Genomic DNA, 6,274 nt, shown 5'->3' on the forward strand with positions numbered 1-6,274 from the left:
TCAGGAATAACCATGGTTCTGATTTTGCAATGCAAGTGAAAAAGGTAGAGTAGTTGTACATGTCAGAGAGGTCCAATGGGCATCTTCAGGCTACCAGAACAATCCCGGTGTCCAAAACGGTAGCAGCCTTCCTACTTAAAGAAATTGGTTTTATTTCTATGAGCAGATGAATTTCCATGGCAGCATTGGAAACATCACCAGTGGTGGTGGTCTGCTTGGAAAAGCAGAGAAGGAGCATGGGGCAGGGCTTGGAAGCAAGACATGTGATGTAGGCATGTCGCAGTGGACACTTCCCGTGTAGGAGGAGAGGCTACATAGCTGGAAGAACTGTAAGAAGTCTGGAGCGGTGGAAGCAAGAGGACTGCAGGGCTAGTACTGGGGAGTGGGGATGAGGTGCTTGAGTAAGACTGGTGCAGAGTAAGAAAATACTAAAACTGGGAGATATGAAGCGTTGAGGCAAGAGAAGAATAGGGAAGGGAATGTGGAGTAAGAGTGGAACCAAAATGGTGGAAAGGATTTGAGCTGCCTAGGATAAGTGCATAGATTAGGGGACAAGAGCAAGAGGGAGGTACTGACTCAGGCAACGTGAGGGACTGAAGTGAGGATGATAGAGCTTGGGAATTGGTTTTATTCCTCACATCCTCAGGTGACCTGAAAATCAGCTGCAAATAAAAAGAAATAGTAGAGATCCCTAAAAGAGAGGATCTGCCAGGCTGGGGCTGCACTACAGCAGTTCCTGTAGGAGTCCATTTTCCTGAAGGGGCTTAATGGGATGTTGGTCAGCAAAGGCTGAGGTAGCTTCCCTGAACAGAAGACTCTCAGGTCATGGGGGTCTACCTTGCTGAGAATCCATTAAAAAACAAACAAAAAAAACCCCCACCTTGGGGTAAAAGTCATTCAAAATAGCACAGTATTTATTTGCCTGTCCTTGACATCAGGTGGTGGCTGCAAGTTGACGTGTGGTAGAGTAGGGTGTTTTTTTGGAACATGGTGAAGTTACAATGAAGATGAGATGTAATTGTAGCTACCCATCCCTACGGGCAAATCCGTACTTGCAAAATCATAAGCTATAGCTCCTGAGTCCCTATCTGTGACCAGGTTGTCATCTGTGAGGGACATCAGGGTAGAGAAGCAGAAATAAGGGGACACAGTGAATAATGGTATTCTTCTCATGGCAAGTAATTTAACAGTGTTCTGCCTCAAAAAGCAGCTAATATATCTTGCTTTGTTTTCAATATCTGTAAGCTACATTGGGTTGTTTGTGTGGATTTTACATTTCACATCTCCTTGGCCCCCAGTTATCCTACAGCTTCCCCACCCCCACCCCCCCCCAGCTAAATAACAGCATCTTTTCAGGCTGAATGTTGACAGCTGAGGTATCCTTTTCTAAAGGTTGCAGGAGGCATATTTGTTTCCCATTAACTCCCATAGTTTGTTCTGGAGCCAGCAAAATGTGTATGCCTTCACCCCACACTGAGAATCTAATTACTTTAATTGGTTTGAGATCTTTAATCTTTTTTAAGTTGACAAAAATCTGTGCTAATAACCAACTCTGCATGCATGATTTGCCTTTCTTAATGCCCCAACTGATGTCAAGCAAACAAATGGTGAACATTGAATGTTCCTGTGTAGCAGGCATTTTGATTTTGACTGTGTAGTTAATGCTAGATTGCATTGCCTTTCCCTTTTTTGTGGTTGTCTTGTCTTCAGACTAGAAAAATGTTAAATGATAAATCGATGGATGACAATTTCACAGATCGGAAGAGGAGTCCATAACCTAAAATCTCTTTTAAAAGAGAGATGTCCAAATGCAGCTAAAACATAAATGTGAACTGTGAAGCTTAAATGTAGCTAGAAAAAGTAAACCATGTGATTACTATCCACCTGTAATAATTTTGTGTTAATCACAGCTTTACATTGCTGAGGCTGAGCCTAAATAAGAAATTAAATGGCTTTACCATGTGCTTGGGGATGTAAAAAATGTCTTGGCTATCAGGGCTTGCACTGTGCAGAACGGCTACACTGCCACAACCTTTTGATGTTCCAGCACTGGTGTCGTACAACAGACCCGCTCCCTAATTCTTCCTGTTTATCAAGGCTGCATTTATAAAATTAATGCCTTATGTAATCCTTAGCAACACTCAAAGCTTGCTGATGTTGGCTTGGGCTGACAAATGTATGCCAGCTGGGTGCCCCTATGTTATCTGAAAGGCTCACAAACTGTGGTTCTACCTCCTCTTCCAGAAAAACAGCTTTGAACTGGCTTGTTGAACAAAGGAAGTTAAATGTATCCTTTTAATAGGATCTGAGCAGTGAGGTTTTAATCATCATCATTAGGGCTTTCACAGCAACTTGATTTGTACATAGCTGCTGGCAGATACTATAACAGTGTTTTGGAAGACTTGCTCAGTATGTTTGTATTTATGAACTTTTCATCTTGAGAAATTTTGTTCTAAATGGAACAATCATCAGCTGTGACAAAAACTAACAAGTGAATTGGGCGTTGGAGAAATATCTGAAATGTGTATGTTGAAGCATATACTAAGTCTCCCTTGCTCCGTGCTCTAAAGCCCTGTAACAAAGTAAAAGACAACCTAAGAGGAGCTTCTTCAGCTACATCAAATATGCTGTTCTCCATGCAAGCCAGTATCAAAAATGAGATATCCCTTAAAAATAATAGTGTTCTCAGAAAAATACGTTTCACCTTTGTAGTGAGTCCTCAGCCATTCAGTTTGGGGTTACCTTGTGTAGAGGGGAAGGAACAATGATTTCCAAAGTCGGAGCCTTTGTGGACAGCCCATCTCCTTGCATTTTGGAAGAACCCTGCTATTGGTGCCCCTGCAGAGGTAGAAGACATGCTGTTGGGACATGAGAAGGAGAGAGACCCCCAGGTAAGCAGATCCTATTGCTGCAACTAAAATGTGAAATGTCTCTGAAATTCATCAGTTGAACGAGAACATTGGACTGTTTAGGTTGGTGTTAGACGCTGTGGTTGTTCTGAAAAGCTCTTGGTTTGCTATTGCAAGTAGACACCACTTAAGTTTTCCTCACTTTAGACAAGCGCTGGGTGAAAGAGAAGAAAGTCTCATCATCTTTATACTAAATGATTATTAAATTACTCCACTGAGTGGTTACAGTATGTCATAGATTTACACTTTCAGCCCACCATTTTAAAGCTTTTGTCTTCCTGGTCTCTATTTGCCTGATTAGTTTCTGAATTTAATAAAAATCAATGAGCTGTTGCTTTGGGAAGCAGGCGAAACTCTTATTCCTTGTCAGCTGTAGCTTTCGTGGGGTGGGTTTTTTTGCAAGCCAGTCAGATGTTCTGGGTGAAGAACTGCCCACACAGCGTCTTCTCAGGGCACACAAAATGACAACCTCCAAAGGTTTTCAAGCTGAACCCACCAAAGACAGCAAACCCCCACACTACTGCTTTGTTTTTGAGGTACTGGCAAAGTACCTTGTTTGATAACTCCACTGCGAGAACATCCTTTAAAATGTCCACCTGTAGGTACAGGCTCTGTACTTGGGAATGGGACTGGACAGAAGTGGCCATTATCACTAGAGAACAAGCAGGATCCCGAGGAAGGAAACAGTCCTGCCTCTCCATAAAAAGGTGAAGGTCATCAAGGGAGAGAAAATCTGTGTGAGAACAATCTGCAATCTCTCACTGATAATTTCAAAATGTGCATGGGAGGGGAAATGTCTGTGGTAAGGAAGGAGCTTTCAACTTGCCAGATAAGGTTGTTTCTGTTAAACTCACAAATGAAAGGAGGGAGATATGCATGTGGAAGCCTGTGTGTTTTGACAGTTTTAGTCATGTATGCATGTGAAGGTGGCTTACACGTTAACTTGTAATGGTGATGATAACCAGGCTCTGGTATGAGGACCAGGAGCTATCCTGTGCACCGGTTAAACCAACCACCTTGCATGCTTGCAGTCTGAGAGAGCACGGAGGCCTTCATGAAGCTATTTGTACAAGAGCCATCCCTGGGTTTCCATCCAGATCTCTCCCCATGTCCCCTTTGCTATAGCGCATGGGACAGAGGTTTTGCCTCACCCTGGGCAGGAGGATCCCACCTTATCCTTTTATAGGAAATCTGCAAAAGGACAATCTGAGGTGAAAATGACCGAACAGAAGTCAAAGCACAGCTTTCTGTTGTTTGTCACCCTTCCTGAGTGCTTGTGGGAAAGGAGTGGTGCTTAAGCTGCCTAGAAAGCTAAATATGCAGGAGCACTGTTGAAATTGCATGCTGCCTTTGGATAATTTAAAGGTTTCCCTAAGCACAGAGCTATATTTATTTGCTGTTGTGCTGTCCAGGAGTCATCATTTAGTAACCTTCTTTAAATTATGACCATGTCTTACTAAAATAGGCTCACTTTACAAAATTACGTTTTAATCTTGGACCCAACCTTCATACTGGTTATACCATTAAAACCTCCTTTAACTTCAGACTCATTGTGGAGGAGCATTGCGCCAAAGGGCATCTGTGTAAACCTACTGCCTGGGGAGCTTTTGTCAGGGGCGCTCTTTCACAGCAGGTTAGACTAACAACTGTCAGGAACGACATAGGGACAGCTGATCCTGCCTTGGGGCAGTTTGGTGGGCTTTTAAGGACCCTCCTGGACTATTTTTTACAGTTCTTTAGTTCTACTTCAACATTGTAATTTTTTTACACCCCAACCCCCCCGCCTGTAAATTCTTAAATTAAGGAGTTTTGCTGGTGAGACTGTTTAATGTAGTGCTGATCTGCAAGGTACATAGATGGGACTGGGCGGGGGGGGAGGAGTGTTTCTTTTAATAGCACAAAGATACTTTAGAGGAAATCAGGTGTGTGTTTCTATAAATAGCACAAAGATACTTTAGAGGAAATCAGAAATCTTAGAAGGATTGGGCATATTTGCACTCTGGTCTGTACGCTCATACTTTACAGATCAGCTGTCCCCAAGCAGCCCTGTCCGCCCAGCATCCTTCTGAAATAGCCTCTGAAATACGCAGCTCTCTGCTGGGGCCAAGGATAGGATTCTGCTAGAGACGTGTCTGGATGAGGCTTTCCAACACAGTCACAGGGCTCTTCTATATTTTTGTATATGGGTCTATATATAACTCCCTGTATATGGCCAGACAGAGCGTGTCCTGCAGAGTGGTGATAACATGTGCCCTCTGCGGCTTCCCAGTTGCTATAGATAGCTTCCTACACAGACCATGGAAACTGCTACTGCCACCAAACTTTTCTGATGGCTCCGTGCCTTGACATCTGTTTTCAGTGTAAACGAACTCCAGCCTCAAGCAGCTTCCTTCTGCCGAATGAGAAGCTGCTGGTAAGAGTGAGGACTGCGATGGTGGCCTTCTAAAGGAAAGATATAAGCCATGTTAGCGAGGTGAGCTTTCCTGGCCACGTGCCAGGTCTTGTCCCCTTCCCCTCTGCTGCCCCAGGATTATCCTTATTTTTATTAAACCCAGACACAAGGGAACAGCAGAGGCACATGTTTTATCCTACTCTGCCCGAGATGCACACCCGTCCCCAGCGAGGGGTGTTCCTGGCTTTGAGGATGAGTTGGGAACGGCAGCGATCAGTGGGAAAGCTGCTCCCCAGCCCTGTAATGGCTGCCAGCGTGCTCATGTGCTCAGTGGCCCTCAGCACAGGATCCAGGCAGGCACCAGAGCCTGCGCATTGCCCTGCGGGGCCCCATGCATAGCAGCAGGTACACTCCTAGCACATTTCTCCTCCTGCTCCTGGGTGGCCCTAACTCTGCATTTCCCTTACCACCTGCCTGTAACCCCTCTGGACTGTTGCAGGCTTTCTCACCTTCCATGACTCCAAGTCATGGTCCAGGAGCCACAGAATAGGGAGGCTTCACAGGTACCTGCATGAAGCAAAGGCAAGCACACTGCTTTTGGCTGTGGCAGAAACCTGAGCAAACACGCAGACCGGCATTTGAGATGTTATGTAGCGTCTGGTCCCCGGGGAGGGCAGTTTTTTAAGCCGAAGACTCTACAGGCTATGAAGAGCAACAGTTCCCACGATCTCCTTTCTATAAAAGGAGATTAAAGTCTGCAGCAGCTGTTGATCTGATAGCCAGTCTGGACTGGATCCCCCTCCCATCCCCTTGCTGGCTGCCCAGACTACTCCAGCTACCCATGGATGACTTCTGCCATCAGAATAAGCTGAGCCTTCTGGTGCTTTTTGATGCTAGCCAGATTCAGAGCAAACAAGAACTTTAAAGGAAATCTTTTTTTTTTTTTTTTTTTTTTTTTTTTTTTTTTTTTTTT

The sequence above is a fragment of the Aptenodytes forsteri genome, unplaced genomic scaffold (assembly GCF_000699145.1).
Source record: "Aptenodytes forsteri isolate BGI_AS27 unplaced genomic scaffold, ASM69914v1 Scaffold69, whole genome shotgun sequence".
NCBI lineage: Eukaryota > Metazoa > Chordata > Aves > Sphenisciformes > Spheniscidae > Aptenodytes > Aptenodytes forsteri.